At 37.2% G+C, this 23,111-nt stretch overlaps 1 pseudogene; it reads right to left on the bottom strand.

Annotated features, from left to right (window-relative positions):
* Nucleotides 1–19,699: 19,699 nt before the first annotated feature.
* LOC109675013 (olfactory receptor 4K14-like) lies at nt 19,700–20,637 on the bottom strand (annotated as a pseudogene).
* Nucleotides 20,638–23,111: the final 2,474 nt, after the last annotated feature.

Raw genomic sequence — 23,111 nt, 5'->3', positions numbered from 1 at the left:
ATAAATAAAACTATATTGAACTGGAGTGGAGAAAGTCGTCAGCCCCATCTCATTCCTGAGTTTAACGGGAATGGTTTCAGTTGCTGTCTATTTAGTATGATCTGGCTTTAGGTTTATCACACATAGCCTTTATTATGTTGAGGAGCATTCCTTCTAGTCCTAGTTTTTTCAGGGCTTTTATCATGAAAGGGTGTTGGATTTTGTCAAAGACTTTTTCTGCATCTATTGAGAGGATCATGTGGTTTTTGTCCTTGCTTCTGTTTATATGCTGTATTACATTTATGGATTTACACATGTTGAACTATCCTTTCATCCCTGGAATGAAACCAATTTGGTCATGGTGTATGATCTTTTTGACGAGCTGTTGAATTACATTTGCCAGTATTTTGTTGAGAATCTTTGCATCTGTATTCACTAAAGATATTGGTGTATAATTCTCTTTTCTGATATGTCTTTATTGAGTTTTGGAATGAGTGTAATGCTGTCCTCATAGAATGAGTTTGGTAGTGTTCCTTTCCTTTCTATTTACTGGAAAACTTTCATGAGTATTGGTGTTAGTTCTTCATTAAGGGTTTGGTAAATTTCAGCCATGAATCCATCAGGTCCTGGTCTCTTCTTTGTAGGAAGGCTCTTTATTTCTGCTTCAATTTCACTGCTTGTAATAGGACTATTTAGGAGTTAATATCATCTTGGTTCAATTTTGGTTGGTTATATGCATCTAGGAATTTGTCCATCTCATCTAGATTTTCCATGTTACTTGAATGTAAGTTTTCTAAGCACTCTCTAATGATTCTCTGGATTTTGTTATTATTTGTGGTTATGTCCTCTTTTTCATCTCTGATTTTATTAATTTGGGTCTTTTCCCTCCTCTATTTTGTCATGTTGGCAAGGGTTTGTCAATCTTGTTAATCTTTTCAAAGAAGCAACTTTTTGTTTCATTTATTCTTTGTATAGTTCTTTTTTTGTCTCCATCTCATTGATCTCAGCCCTGATTTTCATTATTTCTCTCCATCTGCTAGTTATGAGTTTAGTTTGTTCTTGTTTTTCTAAGAGTTTAATGTGCAGCATTAGATTGCTTATCTGCTTTTTATTGTAGGTACTTATACCTATAAGCTTTCCCCTTAGCATGGCATTTGCTGTGTCCCACAAATTCTGACAGGCTTTAATTTCATTTTCTTTGGATTCTAGGAACTTTTTCATTTCTTCCATTATTTCTTCAGTCACCCACTGGTCTTTCAGCAGTGTGTTGCTCAGTGTCCATGTGTTTGAATATTTTCTGTGGTTTCTTTTGTTGTTGAGGTCTAGTTTTATTCCATTGTGATCTGATATGATGCAGGAGGTTATTTAAATTTTCTTGAATTTGTTGAGACTTGATTTGTGTCCTAAAATATGATCTATTTTGGAGAAAGTCTCATGAGCTGTAGAAAAGAATGAGTATTGTCTGGTTGTTCAGTGAAATGCTCTGTAGATATCTACCATGTATATTTGGCCTAGTGTGTGGAGTGGCTCTGAAGTTCCTTTGTTGACCTTTTTCCTGGATGACAGTGGGTGTTCAGGTTTCCCACTATCACTCTGTTAGGGTCCATCTCTGCTCTTATGTCCATTAGAGCTTTTTAAATGTAGCTAGGTGCCCTTGTGTTTGGTCCATATATGTTAAGAATTGATATTTGCTCTTGAATTGTTCCTTTAATTAATACAAAGTAATCTTCATTTTCTCTTCTGACTGATTTTAATCTGAAGTATACTTTGTCAGATATGAGTATAGATACTCCTGCCGGTTTATGGGGGTCCATTTGCTTGGAAAATCTTTTTCCACTCTTGACTCTAAGCCAGTGTTTTTTTTTTTTTTTTTCAGTGACATGAGTCTCTTGTAAGCAACATGTTGTTGGGTCTTGTTTTTTAACCCAGTTTGCTATTCCATGTCTTTTGATTGGGGCATTGAGGTCATTTTCTTTCAGTGTTAATATTGAGAATTGCCTGTTGTTTCCAATGACGTTTTTTATTCTCCTATTGTTTAATTTTACCTATTCTTTGTTTAGTGGTCTGCTTGCTAAAAAGCATTTTTTTCTTTCTTGAGTCTTTCTGTCTCACTGTAGTTTCTTCTTCTGTATCTAAAACTCTATTTTCAACTTGCTTTACTCTGTTCAACAAGGTTTTTTGAGATTTTAATGGGAATATTGAATTGTTTATTTCAGATTGATTATTTTTCAGGGTTTCAATATCTTCATTGATTTCCTTTTTCATACCCTATGTAGTCTTCTTAATTTCATTCATCTGTTTGTTTATATTCTCTTTGAGCTCATTTTTTGTTTATTCATATCCTCTTTGAGATCAGACACTATCTTCTGTGTTTCTTCTTTTCACTCATTAATCATTTTTACTATTGAATTTTGGAATTCATTATATGCTATTTCTTTCTCTGTGCAGGTGTTCATATCCTTAGTGATGGAGTTAGCTTTTGAGGATAATGGCTGTTTTGATGTTTCACTCTGCATTGAGATTTACACATTTGGAGTTGTTTTTGGTTAGGGTTTTAAACCCTTATTCCCCTGTGGTTGGAGTTTTGAGCTCTTCCTCCTGGAGTTCCAGCACTTTTCCTCAGAAAGGGGTATGTTAGAAATGTTACCCTTTGCAGGGTTTTTGTCATGGTACAGATTACCTCTCAGTGAGGGAACTGGGGTTCCTGCTCTTTGGTGGGGGAGTGGTGACTCCCCTATGGTCACAGTTGGGAACACTGGGTCTCTGTGCACTGTGAGAGGCAGTTCTACTAGCACCTGTATAGTAGCAGATTGCCTCCCCATGGAGGAACTCGGATTCCAGCTCTTAGATAGGAGAGATGGAACTCTCTTGCAGGGAGGTGCACTGGGAAGTGCTGGACCTCTGTGCTCCTTGGGAAACAGGTCTTCTGGGCCCACCTAGAGAGTATCAGGTTACGTCTTTTATCCTTTCTGTGGGGAATACAGCATTATTGTTCTTTAGTGTGGTAGTGGGGGTTTGCCCACTGTCAGGCACAGTGGGGAATGCTGGGCCTCTGTGCACCTTGGGAGGCAGGCCTCCTGACAGCTGCAGAGTAGTGGATGGTCACCCAGAGTAGTGGATGGCCACTCAATGGAGGAGCTGGGATTCCAGCTTTTAGACAGGGGAGACTGGACTCTCCTGCAGGCAGGCAAGATGGAAAGTGCTGGGTCTTTGTGCTCTTTGGGGGTTGTAGAATTTCTGGTGTTGCCCACAGAGCAGCAGGTTGTAATTTTCTTCCCTTCAATAAGGAATCTGGCATTCTTGCTGTTTAATGTGGGAATGGGGGCTCTCCCACTCTCGGGCACAGTGGGGAGTGCTGGGCCTCTGAGCACATTGAGGATGTACGCTTTCTGGTGCTATTCACTGAGTAGCAGTGTACAGCTTTCCCTCAGTGGGGATTTTTGTTTTCTTGCTCTTTAATGGAGACATAGGGGCTCTTTCATGGTCAGGCATGGTGGAAAGCATTGGGTCTTTTAGCCCTTGGGAAAGCAGGTCTTCTGGTACTCACAGAGTGGCAGATTACCACTCAGTGGAGGAACTGGGCTTCTGTTCTTTAACAGAGCAGTAGGGACTCTCCCAAGGAAGGGCTTACTGGTGTGCACTGGGCCTCTATGCTCTGTGGGCAGGGTAGCCCCCTGGAGCCCAGGGTTCAGTTTTATGTATGTATGTATTTATTTATTATTTGTATAGGGCTTCAGTATGCAGTCCTGGTTGTCCTTGAACTTGAAATCCTTCTACCTCAGCTTTCCCCATACTGAGATTACTGGTCTGTTCCACCATACCTGGCATTTTCTAGTCTTTCCAAGGATGGAACTCACATTTATTTCTTCTCCTTGTGTAAGGAGGAGAGAGAAATAAGTTGTCCAAGTTGCAATACTTACATTGGAATCTGAATTTATTTACATAATTGAGGTTGACCTAGAGTTTTGTTTTTGCTATTGTGCTACCCTGAAATTCAATGTCGTATGTGCATATTTAACATAATATAAGACAAGATAATGTTCTCTAATTCCACCCATGTTGTTACAAGTTACTGAAGATTATTTTGCTACATGAAATGAGCCAGCACACAAGGAGAAGTGCTGCATGGTCTTACTCATGTAAAAAAGTTGACCTCATAAAAGTTGTGAGGAAGCCAGAAAGAGTAGGTTGGAGAGTGGGATGAAGAAAGGAAGATCAATGAGTACTTGGTTACTGTTAAATAGGAGAGAGATGTTCTTGAGTCCTGGATGCTGATGGCTCACACCTGTGATCATAGCTGCTTGGAATACTGAGATCAAGAGGAATATGGTTTTAGGCCAGCCCATACAAAAAAGTTTGCAAGACACCATCTCAATGGAAAAAGTTGGGTGGGACAGCATCCCAGCAAGGACAGGATCTTAGAATAAGAGGATCAAGATCCTGGCTGGCCAGGACAAAAAACAAAACTATCTTCAAAATAACCAAAACAAAAAGGATTGGAGGTGTGGTTCAAGTTACAAAGTGACTGCCCAATAAGCAAGAATTCCTGAGTTCAAACCCCAGCACCACCCAAAAAATTGTGTGCTAATGAAACACAGGATGACTGTAGATGATGATAATCTTTATATTTTAAAAAGCTAAGAAATAAATATTTGAAGAGATAGATATGTTTGCTTTAACTTAAACATTATATCATATATAATGTATGAAAACATCACATATTAACCCTAAATAGGAATAATTTTGTGTTTGTATGTATCAGTTAAAATTTTAAATTGAAACATCATATATTCTTCATGAATATGTTGAATAATATTGTGACATTTCAATAATTGAAGGAGGTTTGTTATAAGGGAAAATATGAAAAAGAAAAATAAGAGAAAGTCCTTAGTTGATAAATGATCACCTTTTAATATCTATGTATTTTAGGATAAAAATATTTGCCTGAGATTATGTGACAATAACAAACTTCATCATGTGCTAGTTGTGTGACTCTAATGTAATGCATACATTGCATGTTATTTTAAACTCACTTTAAATCTTGTTTCCTTGTATATTCTTTTGATGAAATATTTTATGATTATAGCTGCATGTACTATTCTTCACACTTTAAAAATATATTCAATTTGAGTTGAATATTATTGTGGTCATCATTTTGGGAATGCTAAAAAGGATTTAAAATTTATTAGGACAGTGTTTTAAAAGTGCCCTGCAATTCATCTTTATTCATCATAAAATAAATATTTAAAGTACTTCTTGAAAATGACAAAAGGTCCCTTTGTCATAAGATAATTAAATATTAGTTATTTCCCCTAATTAATAGGGTAAGTTCTTGGCTACCCTGGGAAAACCACAATTATCACAGGCAATAATTTCTCAGTCAGGCAACCCCAGATGTCTGTAGTGTCATTTGGTCATTTTCTTGTGTGACCTGTACCACTTGCCTCCCATATTGCTTTTTATGTGCATCTGTATTGATCTCATGTTAGATCCAAGTGATCTTGTGAAACCATTTCCATTTGAATCTTTAATGATGCTATTTTCTTAGTGCCCTTGGCAAAACAGGTAGGTGAGAAAGACAGACATAAAATTATAATGAGCGGGTCAGTGAGCCCAGTATTCTGTGCTCTGGGAAATGAGATATGTTTTTCTCAACTCAGTGTGATACAACAGAAGTACAGCAGTTTTTTTGTGTGTGCTAGGGAAGAGGCTGGGACAGGTGTCAGGCACTCTCTATTAGTGTATGGGCAGTTAAGATTACAGGCAGGAAAATGTGAAAATTGTAGCCCTGAAGCAATGAGAATAGAAGTGTTTCTCTCTCTCTCTTATTCTTGTTCTCTCTCTCTCCTGACATTCCACATTCCACTTCTTAGCCCTTGTTTATCTCATGGTTAGAGTTCTTTTTTATAATTTCAAACTTCAAGCTGTTAAGCATTGCTAATTGTCACAGAAGGATGACATACATGTTCTCTGAAATCTTCGTCATCAACCTCTAATGGGGGACTTTTCATTTATTCATTCTTTAGTGACTCATCATGTTCCTTTATTTTAGAGAAGAGATTGAGTGTGTTCATGGTAGCGTGGCTGTAGATGTGTCCCTTAGCCTATAATGTGTACCTATAATAAGCCAACCCAACAAGCCCATTTGCAATGTATAAATGCATGTAAATTGGTGTCTCAATTTTTTTACGTTTCTTCTCTTTTCCCTTACCATGTCACTTTGTTTGGCATCCCCAAATCTCTCTTCTCCCTCCCTTTATTGTTACACGCATTCCTTCATCTTGATATGTTCTTGCCCTCTCAAGCCCACCACACTTGTCCTTCTGCCTCCAACTGATCTGCCTTTACTTCCTTCCTTTCACATTATCAATGTAGATATTTTCTATAGTTACAACTTTGATTTTTAATGTTTTTCCTCTATACTCTTACTCACTTTTATGCTTTCAGTTATTATCTTTATATGGATTGCCATACAATTTTATCTTGCCTCTGTATTTCCTTTAACATATCCTATCTTATACTTCCATCTAGATATCTCAGTATTATCCAAAACTGCATTTGCTTAAAATACATATGATCAATTATTTTCCCTATTTGCATAAATTCTAAGTTCAAATTCCATATTTCTAAAAATGTACCTACTATTTTCCTGTGTATTATCCTAACATCTTGGTGTCATCATTGGTTTTGTTCTCCTTCATGTTCCCCCTAACATCAATGATCAATTCCTTTGGGTTTTTCCTTCTACTTACTTGTACTTTCTGCATCTATGGTCTTATAGCTAAAACTATAGTCTTAATGCATTTGCATAGCCTCTCAACTCTGGTCATAATCATCATTCTTATAAACAGACTCTTCTGTGTACAATCCCTTTACAGTCCTTTTAAATAGAACCCCCTCTCTCTACAGTCTCTTTTTTCCACTTGGATCATAACACAGACTGACCATTTCCCTTAGTAACTGCCCTCATTACTCATCTCTTGCCCCTAAACCTTCATTAACTCCATAAATTTGTTTTAAAAATTCTTACATAGAAAAGTTAGGCAAAAATGAATCTCAATCATCTTATTTTCTCTGTTCTCCAAAATAATTTCTGTGCTGGAGACAATCATTTAGTTCATCATTAACCTTATGTACATCAAACTTATCTATTCTAAAAATACTTTACCAACTCTTACATGACTTCTTCGGAACTTATATTTGCAAATTGTAATACTTAACACCTTTGATGGCTATCAATCAAATGGTATATCACTACACTGCCTTCTCTAATCACTAGTGTTACCTCTTTCCATTCTGCTAATATTTTTGATGACCTGCTCCACACATCTGATGTTAATCCTCTGTTGGATGAATAGCTGGCAAATATTTTTCCCATTTTGGAGCTGTCTCTTCATTCTGGTTATAATTTCTTTTGCATTACAGAAACATTTGAACTTGATATAATCCTATTTATCAAGCATTGTTATAATTTCTTGAGCTATTAGAGTCCTATTCAGAAAGTAATCACCCATGCCTGTATATTGAAGTATTATCCCTATTTTTCTCTTGTTGTTTCAAATTTTTGGTTCTTGCACTAAGGTCTTGCATTAATTTTGAGTTAATATTTATACAGGGTGAGAAGTAGGATGCAGTTTTCATATTCTCAAATGTGTATCTAGTTTCTAAGCACTCTTCGTTAAAGATACAATCTTTTCTCCAATTTATGCTTTTGATACCATTGTCAAAAATCAGATGTCTCTAATTGTGGCTCTGTAGGTTTATTTCTGGGTCATTTATTCTATTTCTTTTAAGCTGTGTGTCTGTTTTTGTGCCATACCATGCTACATTTTATGATACCTCCAGCATTTGTTGAGATTTAATTACTCAGTTTTGCTTTGGCTATTCAGGTCTTTTTCCCTTCCATATGAATATTTAAATGAATGTTAATTCTGAAGCTTTGGGGTGGACTATTTTGTAGATGTCTATTAAGTCCATTTAATCTACAGTAACATTTAAGTCGGATATCTCCTGGCTAATTCTTTGTCTAAGTAACATCTATTGGTGAGAATGGGGTATTGAAATCATCCACTATCATTTTTTTGAGGTCAGTCTGAGTGTTTTTCTCCAAAATTTTTTCATGAAATTAGGTGAACTTTCATTTGTTATATAGACATTTCCCCTTTTCAAATTCTCTTAGTGTATTGTTCCCTTTATCAATATGAAGTGATCTTTTTTATTTTATTTTTTATTATTCTTGTGCTGGGTGGGGATACATTGTACATTTACAAAGCTTCTTACAATGTATCAAATATAACATATATAGTGCTATTTTTTTCCTTTAGTTTGAAGTCTTCTTTGATTGGTATGAAGATGGCTACCCTGCCTGCTTTTAAGTTTCATTGTCTTGGAATATTTTTTCCATCCTTCCACTTTCAGGCTGTTGTTGTCTTTGCCAGTGAAGCACATTTCACATGTCTTGCAGGAAGAATACAGTTCAGTCTCATTTTTTAAAATGTAGCTTACCATTCTGTGTCTGTCAATTGAATTGTGGAGATCATTAACATTCAGAGGTATTATTGGAAGGTATGTAGTAATTCCTGCCATTTTGCTGTTTTCTTTCTCAATCCTCACTTGCTTATCTATTCTTCTGTGAGATTTATTCTTTTCCATGGTATGTTTCTCTTTCCATTATATGTGTAGGATTCCTTTAAATGTCTTCGGCAGTGCTGCCTTAGTTGTCATTAATTCTTTTACTTTGTGTTTACTATGGAAGGACTTTATCTTTTGATTTTGAAGGATAACTTTGCTGGATAAAGTAATCTAGGGTGATATTTATTTTCTTTCAGTCTTAAAGCACTACCTCCCATTTCCTACTGATGTTAGAGTTTTTATTAAGAAATGTCCATCTATTGTGGTGAGTTTGCCTTCATATATGCCTTGGTAATTCTCTTTTGAAGTTTTAAGTATTTTTTAATTAAATACTTGATATTTTAATTGTAATGTGACATGGGGAGGTTATTTTTTATTCATATCTCTTTTTAGTTCTAAAACCTCCTATATCTGGCAACCCTTTCCCAAGAGTTAAGAAATTTTATGTTGCTATTTCACCAAATATGTTTTCTTTAGCTTGTACTTCCTCTTTCTACTATGCTGTGACTCATACTTGGTTTATTTGTGGTTTTCTGGATATCTTGTATGTTCTCTTAGTACTTTCTTCTTTTTCTTCATTATTTTCTGAATGTTTTAATGAATCTACTATGTGTTCAAGCCCTGACAAAATGTCACCCATTTGATTCAGTTTATTGGTTAGAAATTCAACCTAGTTTGTTTTTAAAATTGATTTACTGAGCTTTACTTTTCTAAAATTTCAAAATCTCTATTGATTTCTGCTTTCTGATCCTACATTGTCTTGCTTAATTAATTCAGATGTTTATTTATATTCCCTGTGAACTCATTCAGGTTTTGATTTGTGTCCTCTTTGAGTTATTGATCACTCTTATAATAAGTTTGTTGAACTCTTTGTCCATAATTACATCCACTTTGCTGTCATTGAGTCAGCTACTGTACTTTTGTGAACTTTTGAAGGACCCACATTGACTTTCATATGGGTTGTGTTTCTGTGTTGGGATTTGCATATTTGGGACCAAATCTTTAGCTAAAAATTTAATATCTCAATATCTCATATTTTTATTCAAAACAATCACCAAGGTTGAGGCAAGACTAGGTTGTAGCACAGTTCATGTGGTTTCTCATGAGTAGCTAAGACACATTTGAGGTGTTAAATGTACTAGGCCCAATGCACAACACCACTCAGAGAGAAGAAAACTAACTGCATTAACAACCACAACCTATAGACAAAACAGCTACAGAATTACAGTGATAACTAATTAAAACAATTGCCACTGGAACTCTAAGGGCATTAAATGAAAAAAGAGCAAAAGAACACTGTGTGAACAAAGAAGATATTAGTCAATAAGATTGGAATGAAGAGAATGAGAAAAAGAAAATTATAAAATAATATTAGAAAACAGAGAAAGTGGAGAGAGAAAAGTACATAGAAGGGATGAATAAGATAGTATGAGATAGAGAAAAAATAAAAAGGAAAAAAGAATCCCACCACCACCAACAGGTAAAAATCAAGAAAAAAATAAAAGGGGAGAGAAAGAAGGAACAAGCGACAGAGAAAACTTTTGTAACTGAAGGAAGAAAGAGAACAAAAGTAGAAAGGAGAAGGAAGTAGAAAGGGAAGTAGAAAGGAGAAGGAAGAAGAGGGCAGGATTAAACATTAAATTTCAATATCCAGGTGTGGTGGGTCTTGCCTCTAATTCCAGCACTCAGGAGTCTGAGACAAGTTGGGCTCCATGGTGAGAGTCTATCTCAAAAAAGAAAACAGGATGGGACAAAAGTAGGCAAAGAAATTAGACATTAAAAGGAGAACAAAAGAAATGAGAGAGAAAAGCCAAATAATAGAAAAAAGAGAAATCGCATAAATTTTTTATACTTATACATAAACATTTAAACTAATATATCTAATGAAAAAGTCTACAGAGCATGAAATAAAAAGTACCACAAAAAAAAATAAATAATTTTTTATTTTTGTGGTGCTGTGGTTTGAACTCAGGGCATATAGCCTGAGTCACTCCACGAGCCTTTTTTTGTGATGGTTTTTTTTAATAGGCTCTTGCAAACTATTTGCCTGGATTGGCTTGGAACCATGATCTCCCTGATCTCTGCCTCCTGAGTAGCTACAATTATATGCATGAGCCACCAGCACCTGACAATTTCTTTTTAAAAAGGACAGGTTTCTAGTACTTTACTCTGGCCAATCTTGGGGCATCAGTGAAAAGTCTTGACCTCTGCTTACTAAGTTTTTCTGTGCCCACTTTGGCTGTGCTCCACCTGGTCTGCACTATTTGGCTTTTGCGTTTCTCCTTGGTGGTGTTATTTTAGCAAACCAGAATGTGTGGATTACAGGACGAGCCAGCTGTAACTATTCTGGACTGCTCTGCAGCTCAGGACCCAGTGGGGTGGATTGAAATCTTTCTGCTGGCTGGTCCCTGTCTCAGGCACCTCTGGTTAGGAGTTCTGTGTGCTTCACCCTCTGGATCTCTGACTTTCTGTAACTTAGCTCCTGCAGGTCATCACTTGCAATGACTTATTTCCCCCTCATGGAGATCTGACAGCTAGCTTCCTGATTGACTGCAACAAATGGGAAGGGATTTCTTCCCCCCCCACCATGACTCTGACCAGCTTCTCACCACTTACATCTCTCTGCACCCTTGAGTCAAAGTTTTTCCCCCATTGCAAAACCAGCTGTCCAGCTGAGCACTCATTGGATCAGTGCATAACCCTTTCTGGGAAATCCTGGAGATAGGAAAACGTAGGGATATTTGGCTGCTAAAGCTGCAGATTCAGATAGAAATTTTTGAAATTGCCTTCTTGCTACTACACTGTGATGAAATGCCAGGGAGAAGACAGAACTTACCTAGTCCCCATACACTGTGCAGACTGCAGAACTCCTATATGGTTAGACTGCAATTCTAATCAGTACTGAGACCAGTGTTAACTGTTTCCTGAATCTCTCATTCTTTCTTTATTCTCCACCCTCTGCTGTGACACTGGGTTCCACCTGCTGGAGCTCTCTTTCTCTCCTTTTGTTCTACTCTCTAAATTCTCTGGTTATGTTTTTATATTTAAGAGTTTGCTTGCAACTGAACTACAAATGTGTGTCTTCTGAGGCTCTCATTCTCTTACCTCAGTTCCTGGCCTCTGCTGATGCACCCTTCATGCTCCATGGGTTGTGGTGGTCTTTACATCTCCCATGTTCCATTCTTCAAATTCTGTATTTTAAAAATAAGTTTCTGTCAGTTCACTACTGACTTCAGTGCCTTTATGCCATCAACAGGTATTTGTTCTCGTGCTGTTCCTGCTCTATTTCTTAGACTAGTGGCAAAAATGCATAGTCAACCATTGTCCTATCTCTTCTATGCCTCCTTTTAAGAGTAGGAATTTAATCCTTTTATATTTAAGGTAGTTAAAATAGCCAAAGTCTTCCAACAGAGATTTGTAACATTTTTTAGTTTTATTAATGTTTATGATAAACTTCTCCTTCTTCTCCTCTGCCTCCTCCTCCTTCTCTTCCCTCTCCCCACCCTTTCCTCCCCCACTTCCTCCTTCTTCTCTGTTCTTTTCCTGATTTCCCTCTTTTTCTCTTCCTTCCTTTCTTTCTATTCCATTCTTTCTTTCCTTTCCATTCTCCCTATCACAGACAGTTTTTCTTTGTGATTTATTTACTCTTAATAGTGTGTATTGATGCCTTGCTTGTTATTTTTGATTTGTCTATTAAAGTTTTTTTTTTTTTGCTTTGGGATTATCATGAGGATTTCAAATCCTTTTTGATTTAACAAGCTGTCTTGAAATGATAGCAAAATATGATCTTTAAAATAAGAAAGCCATGAAAAACAGAGAAAATATGTGAATGAAACCTATACTTGTACTCCATTCCTCCTCACATCTTGATGTTTTTCATTTTGGCAAAATCTTTATTAACAGAGGAATTGCAGGAGGACAAACTAAGTTGAATAGCTACTTCTTCCGTCACATTCAATGTGCAAAAATTGTTTAATAAACTTCTCTTGTTGCCAGACATTATGTTAGACTCTGATAATTTTTATGACCCATTTTACATCTTTCTACATTGACATTAATATTCTATTTTAATGTGATAATGTACTTATTTAAAAAAATTTTTAGTTTTCACACTAAATGATTATACTGATTAAAATGGTTTAAACTCCATGGTTATAACATTAGGACATTCTGAATTTATTTGCGTAATTACTCTTATCCACGAGTTTTACACTTCTCTGTCTTAGTCTTTCTCTTTGTTCTTCTGTCTCTTCCTTTAGTTTGAAAAACTTCCTGCAGCATTTCTTAGACAATCTACAGGATGTATGTTCTCTCAATTTTTGTTTGGAGTTAAACTCTTTTTGGGATCTACCTTTATCAGGGATATTGGTTGGTAATTTTCTTTTCTTGTATGGTTTGTGACATTTCAGCATCTGGGCCTCATGGAACAAACTTGGAATCATCCCTTCCTTTATAGCTGTGGCCCTGAGTAACAGTGATGTGTAGAGATTCTGCTGAGTAGAAATGGGGATAGTAACATTTGGTCAAAAATACGTTTGGTTGTTCGCTTTGTGTGGCTAGAATTAAACTGCTTTTGTACTGAATCAGGAAGAGTTGGTAATGTTTTCGTCAGATGCTTAAGGTAGAGATTTAATAGGATTGGGAGATGAGTGACAAAGAAGCATGTAAAGAATGCTGGTGATATGGTGCTCAGTGTGGAATGATATTGTGAACATAAAGGTGTCTAATTTGAATGCTGGCCAGAGGCCATCCACTACAGAGGATGCTTTAATAATTAGGTTGGACTAATGAAATCTTTGTGTTTTAGCCCCATACCCAGCCACCCAATTACTTGGGCAATAGGTTCCTATTCAAAATGATTAAAGTCAGAGGTCATATATTGCTAAACAACACAAAATTTCTCACAAACTTTGATCTTGCTATTGCAATGGATACACTTCTTTATATGGCTTTGGCTCATCATTCAGCTGCCTCATGAGCCAGTTCTCTGGCCTGTGAAAGCAAGGACCCTTGACACTAGCACATTACATTTTGGCGATGCACATAGGGACTTCCTTTCTTCTGGACCAAGGTGGGTATGACTTGAGCCAAACCAACAGGGGCATGCCTAAGGTGGGACCATTTAATGTCTGGTGCCCTGCTGGATACTCCTGCTGGGGGAAACTCCCTGATGAGGATTAGCCAAAAGCAGACTTCCTTGTGCTGCTCGCCCTGCTTGTCTCTTCCTATTTTCCTGAGGGACTTTCCCATCATGGTGTCAAGCCAGCCACTCCTTGCCAACTCTGGCCTGAAGGTGATTCCAGCTCTGGGAGAGCTCATGCTCCCTCCCAGCAGACCCAGACCAAGCCCGGGGTTTATTCGGGTACACCTCATGCTACATTGGGAGTCCTGATTGGTTATAGCACGTGATGACTGGTTCTCTTTCCCCCTACCCCGTCTAATACCCCTTCAGCCTGAGACAGTGATCCAAGAGTGGAGGATTCATGTTAAAAACTGTTCCAGTACCAATCAGTAGGAACGACCTAGAAGCAAACATGATTGCTAATCCCTCAGGCATGTGTCATGCCTCCAGGCTCTGCCTTCCCCTTCCTTACATAAGATATCAGGACACCTTTTCTGCTCCCTCCCTGATTTCACCAAGTGTCCTTTATCTCTATCTGCATTCCTCTCCCTGGGTGACTGGGACCCTGTTCTCCCATAAAAAACGTGTAGCATGACACCTTATGATTTAGTTATTCTCACTAGTTTGTCAGCCCCCTCTGTCCAAAGCAACTTTAAATCAGCTGCTAGGCACTTGCAGAGGCAGAGGCAGAGGTGCTTACAAAAAAAAAAAAAACAAAACATTGCAGCCTCTGCACTTGCCCTAACTCTGCCCCCACAAGAGGAGGAGGGAAAACAAACAGGCAGGCCTGCCAGTGCAACAGGGATACTGACTCATGGGCACAATGTGAATGCCTGCTATGGCTAACAGAATCCATAGAGAGGGACAAGCACATGTCCTGGGCCACCAGCCACACATGGTGATGCCTGCAGCCCACTACCACTCCCCCTAAAAGGGATGAGAGGAAAAATAAACACCTGCAGGGATGTGTACACAGGGAGGAGGGAAGGCAACAGGCCACAGGATCAGACCTCAGCAGGGTCATGTGTCCCTGGTGTGTGGGGGGTGGGAGTAGAACCTTGCACAAGCCCTGCTCCCAGCCTCACCTCATGCCTTGGGCCACCAGACTCAGCCCTTGTAAGCTAATTGTTATCTCAAGGTTATGGTTTCAAAAAGCACTAATGTAACCTCCCAGGAACAGCAAAATGGGCGTTACTGTGGTCTCTAAACTTCTCGTTTAAAATTTCCTATACCTTTGGCCTCAGCATAAATTTTCCCTCCAAATATTAGCACTAGTCATCCCTTCTGGTTCTGTTATTGCCCCGGGATGCCCTCTGAATGCCCTTCTCTAATTTTACAGATGATGTACTCTTTTGTTTAACATGTAGCCTTTACAATAACAATAAAAACAGCATGGTACTGGCACAAAAACAGACATGAAAACCAGTGGAACAGAATAGAGGACCCAGATATGAAGCCACACAACTATAACCAACTTGTCTTTCACAAAGGAGCTAAAAATATACGATGGAGAAATAGAAGCCTCTTCAACAAAAACTGCTGGGAAAACTGGTTAGCAGTCTGCAAAAAACTGAAACTAGATCCATGTATATCACCCTATACCAAGATTAACTCAAAATGGATCAAGGATCTTAATATCAACCCCAAACTCTAAAGTTGATACAGGAAAGAGTAGGAAATACTCTGGAGTTAGTAGGTATAGGTAAGAACTTTCTCAATGGAACCCCAGCAGCACAGCAACTAAGAGATAGCATAGATAAATGGGACCTCATAAAACTAAAAAGCTTCTGTTCATCAAAAGAAATGGTCTCTAAACTGAAGAGAACACCCACAGAGTGGGAGAAAATATTTGCCAGCTACACATCAGACAAAGGACTGATTAAGAGAATATATAGGGAACTTAACAAACTAAATTCGCCCAAAACTAATGAACCAATAAAGAAATGGGCAAGTGAACTAAACAGAACTTTCTCAAAAGAAGAAATTCAAATGGTCAAAAAACCACATGAAAAATGCTCACCATCTCTAGCCATAAAGGAAATGCAAATTAAAACCACTCTAAGATTCCACCTCACCCCTGTTAGAATAGCCATCATTAGCAACACAACCAACAATTGGTGTTGGTGAGGATGCAGGGGAAAAGGAACCCTTTTACACTGCTGGTGGGAATGTAAACTAGTACAACCACTCTGGAAAAACATTGATCTACCATTTGATACAGCAATACCACTCTTGGGGATATACCCAAAAGACTGTGACACAGGTTCCATAGACTTACTTTACATTTAATTCTTTTATAATTAGATCTATTAACAAAAGATGTCTTTAAAAATAAGGCTAATTTAAAGACAGTTTTATTTAAATTTAAAATTCTTACAAAAGTTAATTTTAAAATACAAGTTACAAAGTAAACAAGTGGAAAGGATATAGATGGGTATTGAGTGTATTTTTTGAGAAGTTAAAGGAAAAAAGGAATTTTTTTTTATGAGAAAGGATTTTGTAAAGAAGGGCTTGTCCTAAAGATTGTTTCAAATATGGAGAGGAGGGATAAGGACAAACCACCAAAGGGTTTAGAAGGTCATATGAAGGTCTGAGTAAGTGTTAAAAGTGTATAATAAAAGCTTCAGTGTGTGGTAAAGTTAAAGTTGACTATAATCTAAGAGTTGCCTAAAAGATTTTTTAGAGTCAAGTCAAACTAAAATCTAATTTTCCATGTCCATAAAATAATAAGGTTATCTTAATATTATTGTGCTCTGAGTAACATGTGCAAAAAACTGTTATAGTGAAAGGTTTTATCAAAGTAATTACTTGTGTATATTGTTGATCTTGTCAAGCTTTAAGTAATACTAAATCAGGGATCATTTATGTATTTGTTCATGTGTCTTAAATGACTACCTTACAACTGTTGTGTCTATACTTTATCTAAATGTGGTACAAACATTTACAAAGTTAAAGTGTCAATTTATATAAAATAATGAGCTGAAGCTCTCTTTTACCCAAAAGTGTTACATTTAACTTAAATCCTGACAGTCATCCCCTGTTTGCCTTTGAAGATCCCACAAATTCTTCACAGCAATGAACTTGGACAGTTTTACCACAAGGGTTTAGAGACAGCCCTCATCTTTGTGGACGGGCCCTAACCAGAGACTTATTAGGTTGGCACTATGCAGAGGCCACCCTTCTTCAATATGTTGATGACGTACTTCTGTGCAGAGCCACAGAGCCCCTCATCTACAGGGTGACTGGGTCCGTTTTAAACTTTCTGGCCTCCCAGGGATACAAAGTTTCTAAGGAAAAGACTCAATTATGCCTTCCACAGGTCACCTAACTAGTTGTGATCCTAAAGGGACAGGCTCACTCCCTGAGTCATGAGCAAATTGACCCAGTCCTCTGTTTCCCACTCCCCCATACCATAAAGCAGCTTGGACCTTTCTTGGGAGTAACAGGATTTTGCAAAATCTGGATCCCTAGATATGCAGCCCTTAGCAGACACCTTTTTATGCTCCTTCTAATATTCCTATTTGGGTCTTACATAATAAATGCTGTCTCCACATTTATATCTCAAACTCCAGCTTTTAGTCAAGGAATACTCACCTCTGCCTAAGCATAACCCCGCCATCCTGTTCTATTGGGGGTCCCCTATAGACTACATGGGTCAACCCATGAGACAAGTACCCTCTCCCTTATCTCCCCCATCATCCCATTGTCAGTGTGAAGAAGCTAGATGAGTCATCACCCCTCTCCCCAACAGAAGTTGGGTGCTTATCTCAGAGTAGAGATTTGTTCGGTCTGATAACCTAAGACAGATGAGTGAGTTTCCCATTCCCTGTGGAGATCAATATCATTCCTACATCCTGAGGAGATGGAGGCCTGCATTCCTACATCCTAAAGGAGAGATACAGAGTCTGATAGATCTGCCACAGGGCTGATGAGCAAAATGCTCTGAAGATTGTTTCCCCTCCTCTAATGAAGGTGCAAACCACACCAGTTCACCTGAGAAAGCTGGCAAATCCATGGCCAATTAGAAAAACCCACCTAAACCAGACTTAGAACGTCCATAAAAACTCCAGCCTTCACCTGAGCAGCGAGCTACCGGCTTCCAGGCTCCTCTGCAGTTCCCTAGCTATAGCCTTTCCTTTCTCTCTAATAAATCCTACTTTATATACTGGCTTTGGCTTATCATTCAACTGCCTCATGAACCAGTTCTCTAGCCTGTGATGACAAGGACCCTTGACACAGGCATGTAACAATAGGGGTGTTATGGCATTTTATTTTTGGAATGACTTATACTTTAACTTTTTTTGGAACAAATATTTAACTCTTTCCTGTAGTGAAAATGATAGTAGAGTTTATTGGGAAGGGAATACAGTTTCAATAGACTGAAAACAAGTTGTCTTTAGAGTGAGAAGAGAATGAGCAAAAGTAATTAAATCTTTTAATGCATTGTAAATGTCATTTAAAAAGGAACATTCTTGGAATTCAATTGTTTTTCTGAAGTCTTCAACTATAGATAATACATGCCTGTGTTATCTTAAGGAATTGATGTGTATCTCTAAATTTATTTTGAGACAGGTTCTCTTCATGCAGCTGAGGATGTCTTGAAACTTATTGTGTGCTCCAGGCTGGCCTTGAACTTGTCAACCTCCTGTCTCTGCCTTCTAAGGCAGAAATGCTGGGATCACATGGATGTACCACTAAGTCTGGTTTCTAAGTTTTCTTTAGTTATTCACAAATTGGAACAATAATAAAAGCATTTAAGGTGATAATATAGCTAACATTATATAGAGTATGCAGTCAAAAATGGGAAATGCATTATTTCTTACTCTGTCATTTTGTTGCATTTTGTTTCCTCATGAAGAGACAAAATCTATATATGATCTTTTTTTAAAGGATTTTATTGGTCTTATAATGAATTTCAATCCATTTAATGTATAATTCTTGGGGAAGTAAAATAATTAGGATATGTTAGATAATTTTAAGACTATTTTGTTTTATTTTCATTTACTTTTTGGCAGCATTGGGGTTGAGCTCAGGGCCTCCCTCTTGCTAGGCAGGTGCTCTACCCCTTAAGCCACTCTACCAGCACTTAAAACTGTCTTTAAATGCCAAAAGTATATTAATTATTCCTTTACAAATGGATGTTAGAAGTATTTGAATGGAACAATTTGCCTGCATTGATTTCTCAAAAATACATTAAGGGTAAATATACATATACAATTATGTATTGTCCATTGTATTAAGAAATACAATTTCAAAAATTAATCATCTAAGTCTGGTCACTGCCTTCATGGATATTATATTTCAGAATTTTACAGAAATGATAAATAACAATCTAGAGAATAAATTTTGGTCCTTGAGACTGGATAACTAATAAAAATAGCATTAGTTTCAATTTATATATTCATTGAAATGCAACACAAAATAAAGACCACTGCCATTCTGCATATAGTTTATCACTTTTGCTTCATCCTCATAAATGTTTTTATGCTGCCCTTCACCTCCCACAGTTAGTGTTTTGGTAGATAGTTGGGATATGACAAAAATAATGATGCCGCCTTTTGAAATAGGGTAAGTGAAATGTTTGTGGGGTTATGTCAAGAACATGAAGAAAATTTTTAATGTGAGTTTGGATAATGTTTTATGAGAAGTTACTGGGATGTTATCCATAGAGATGGATACAAGAGTCTGTTGAATTTAAGATTATTGTTTACATAACTAAAGATATACAAAACCAGATTGCATAATTTCCTCATAGGTAAAGGTCATTCATGTGTAGATTTTAGGGAAATAATTCACAGTGTTTGGTTGTTTAATTAGTAAATGGTAAAGCCGCAGAATTATGCTAAACTTATCTGTGTATATGTAGACTAGAAATCATATGTACAAATGATATTCCCTAGTTTTCAATCCATCTTACATGGTCAGTGTATTGTCAATTTGAAGTACCTACAGTGAGCTTTCTGGGGACTAGTTATTTTCCTTGGAACCTACATAATAGATTATGAATCTTTTCACAGAAGTTTTTATCTCTTTGTTTCTCAGTGTATAAATTTCTGGATTTAGGAGAGGTATAAAAACAGAGTAAAACACAGCAAGAAATTTGTCCAACCAGGTGATGTTGAGTGCACACACATAGATGAAAATTCAGGCCCAAAGCAGAGCACCACCACCATGATGTGGGCAGTGCAGGTGGACAGTGCCTTAGATGCACCAGTTTTAGAGCTTTGTCATACAGCGAGGAGAATATACATGTAGGATATCAGCAACAGAATAAAGCAGCTTACACTCACAACCCCAGAGTAAGCGTTCCTTAAAATGTCCAAATTATGAGAACACATGCCGGCCAGCTTGATTACCAGTAGTACGTCACAGAAGAAGCTGTCGATCTCCCTGGGGCCACAGAAGGGCAGCTGTACAATTACCACTATGTGATTCATGGCATGCACAAAGCCAATGGTCCAGGAAGTCAACACCAGCTCTATGTACCATTGAAGGCTCATAATGCTAGAGTACTGGAGTGGTTTGCAGATGACCCCATAATGGTCATATGCCATTACCACCAGAAGTACCATCTCACCTGCAGCAATGAAATGAGCAAAGAAGATCTGGGACATGCAGCCTCCAAAGGAAATGGTCTTGTTCTCCTTGAGAAAGTCTGTGATCATCTTAGGAGTGCTCACTGAGGAAAGTCACATGTCAACAAAGGACAAATTGGCCAACAAGAAGTACATGGGGGAGTGGAGATGACAGTAAGTGATGATTAAGATCATGATGACAATATTTCCAGATCCAATGATCAGATTAAACAGCAGAAATATGAAGAGTAAGACCTGAATGTTCTGTGAGTGGTCAAGTGCCAGAAGTACACATTCTGACACTGTTGACTGATTTCCTCCATTCATTTTATCCAACATGTCCTCTGAAGTACCCTAGAGGGAAGAATAGATTACCAATGAGTTCAATGAGGTAGAATACAACATGCAGAATTTGACTTTCACATTGAAATTTAACATTTATGTCTAAAACTGAAGAGTATAAATACAAAGTATAAAGTATAACATCAAATCTTAGTGACATATAAGTGGAATTATGCTCCAAAGTAAAAGCTAAGATGTTAAAATTAACTTTCAAAGAAGTAGAGCATGAGATGGAAATTGTATGCAAATAATTTACTAAGATAGTACTTTCATAAGAGGGGCATGAGAAAAGCAGCTGAAAGGTAAGAATGATGTGGCTTCACCAGGATGCTACCTTCTGCCCACTAGTTCGGAAAAAAATCTGAGTGTGGCACCAAGAGTCAGTACACTACATAATAAAAATTAAGTTATGAAATTGGAAAATGATAGCAAATTGCATTTATTTTCAATACAAATAATATGATACAATCATACCATTTCTTTGTACTATGTTTAATAATTTTTTCAATCCTTGGTGAAACCTCTTCTAAAAGGCACTATCAAATTACAACTTCAGCTTAACCCTCTAAAATAAATGTTGGGACAGCTTTATGAGAGGACCTGTAGAGAAGGACATATGATAAATGTCTTGGTATGACCATTGAGATGCAAAACCAGGCACATAATTTTTCATTAATTAAAATATATACTAGGATTTATTTACTAGCTAAATTTTTTGATTAGCAAAAAAGGATCATTGTAGAGTCATGTAGAAAAGAATTAACCAGAGACGAATGGTACTGAAATTTAGATTCAAGCTTAATGAACTCTGAAAGTCCCATATAATTTAAGACTGTCATTAGCAAGTATTCATCTTCAATTTTATTAATAGATATTAAGAAATCCTAAACTTTGAATTATTATAGTCTCCTGACCATGAAGAGTACAAAGGTTCATGTCTATCCTTCTATCTATCTCTCTATTTAACACTTTTCTGTAGTGTATATGTTGTTTGTAACATGAGAATAAATTACTTGCACACACAATCAAAGTTAATCTTTGACTGTTAGTGCTGAGTGAATCTGAAATTAGACCTCAGAGAACACCAGTTATTCATCTCTAATTATAATGGCCTTGCTGATATTGGTCTCGAAATAAATTGACAATTCTCAAGCTGCATGGTAGACAAATAATTGCTAATTTTCTTTCTCCTTCATTAATTCTCTCCTGGCATTGTTTCAATTTGTGTGTCTTATCTTCTTCCATCCTTTGAAATCTCTATGGCAGGGCTGAAGAGAACAGGTGAGTAATAAATATCACCATACCTGGAGCACTGTTCACTCCCCTTTCTTTGAGAACACAAAGTGTAGGATAAGGATGAAAAGAAAAAGTCCTCCTGAAGAATTCTAGAAACACGTAAGCATTTGCTATGGAAAGAATGAGAGAAGATAATAGTCTTGTAACTTCCAAATCAACATTTTTCTCTAGGAGACATTTACTGAGTTTCTAAGGAAAATTCACTGATATCATATGCAATTGATTTGTGTCCCTTGAAAAATGGGAATAATCTGTTTTTCTCAAAACTTAATTCCTTTTCAACAGAAACCTTCCAGGATAAATGTTCAAACATCAGTTTTGTACCTGCTATGACAGTTTACATAGATGATAGTGATATCTCAAATGTGTTTTAGAGAGGAGATTGCTAACAGGTGAGTTACACACATTCTTAGGTAACAATTGTCCAATCATACAACTTTCAAAAAATAGGTTTTGGAGTTGTTATTATTCAAATATTGATAGATTAGTTACAGTACTATTTAATATTGACCAATAATTAGTGGAGTTAGTGGACTAACCACCGGTTTTAAATCACTCACAGCTGAGTAAACTCTCACTCCAGTGCTTGGATTATGACCTTACACTAACAATATTTCTGTTTCCATTTCCTTACTGCTGAAAAGAGCACACTCGATTTAACAGACATGTGGTGAAAACATGAAAGAAAATAAACAGAAAACAAGGTTTTCTATAACACATATTAGTTATTTGCCTGTCCGATTGATTGATTGATCCAAAGAGTTTGTGTTTGCAGCAAGCACTGTACTACTTGAGCCATGCTCCAGGGCTTTTGTTTTCAGTTTTTGAGACAGGGTCTTGCTACCTGTGTCTGGCCTGGCCTTGAGCTCAAGATCCTTCTGCCTCCATCCCCAGAATAGCTGGGATCACCACCATGTTCTATTGTGCCCAGCTATTCTCCATTCTTTACAGTGGATCTTGAAGCAGTATTTTTCCCACAGCTATGGGCAGCAATTGTATTGTCCTTGTGAACTTTCTCTGTGGGTGAAATATATATTATCACCTTTTCTTAAAGTACCTGCTAACATTTCCTCTAAGTTGCTGTGTGCCTAAACAGGAACTACTTGGTGTACAACTGCAAAGGCCATCTCAGACATGCCGCCTCCTTTCCAGGAACATAACAGCAG

The sequence above is a fragment of the Castor canadensis genome, chromosome 2 (assembly GCF_047511655.1).
Source record: "Castor canadensis chromosome 2, mCasCan1.hap1v2, whole genome shotgun sequence".
Lineage (NCBI taxonomy): Eukaryota > Metazoa > Chordata > Mammalia > Rodentia > Castoridae > Castor > Castor canadensis.
This window is presented reverse-complemented; position numbering and strand designations above follow the sequence as displayed.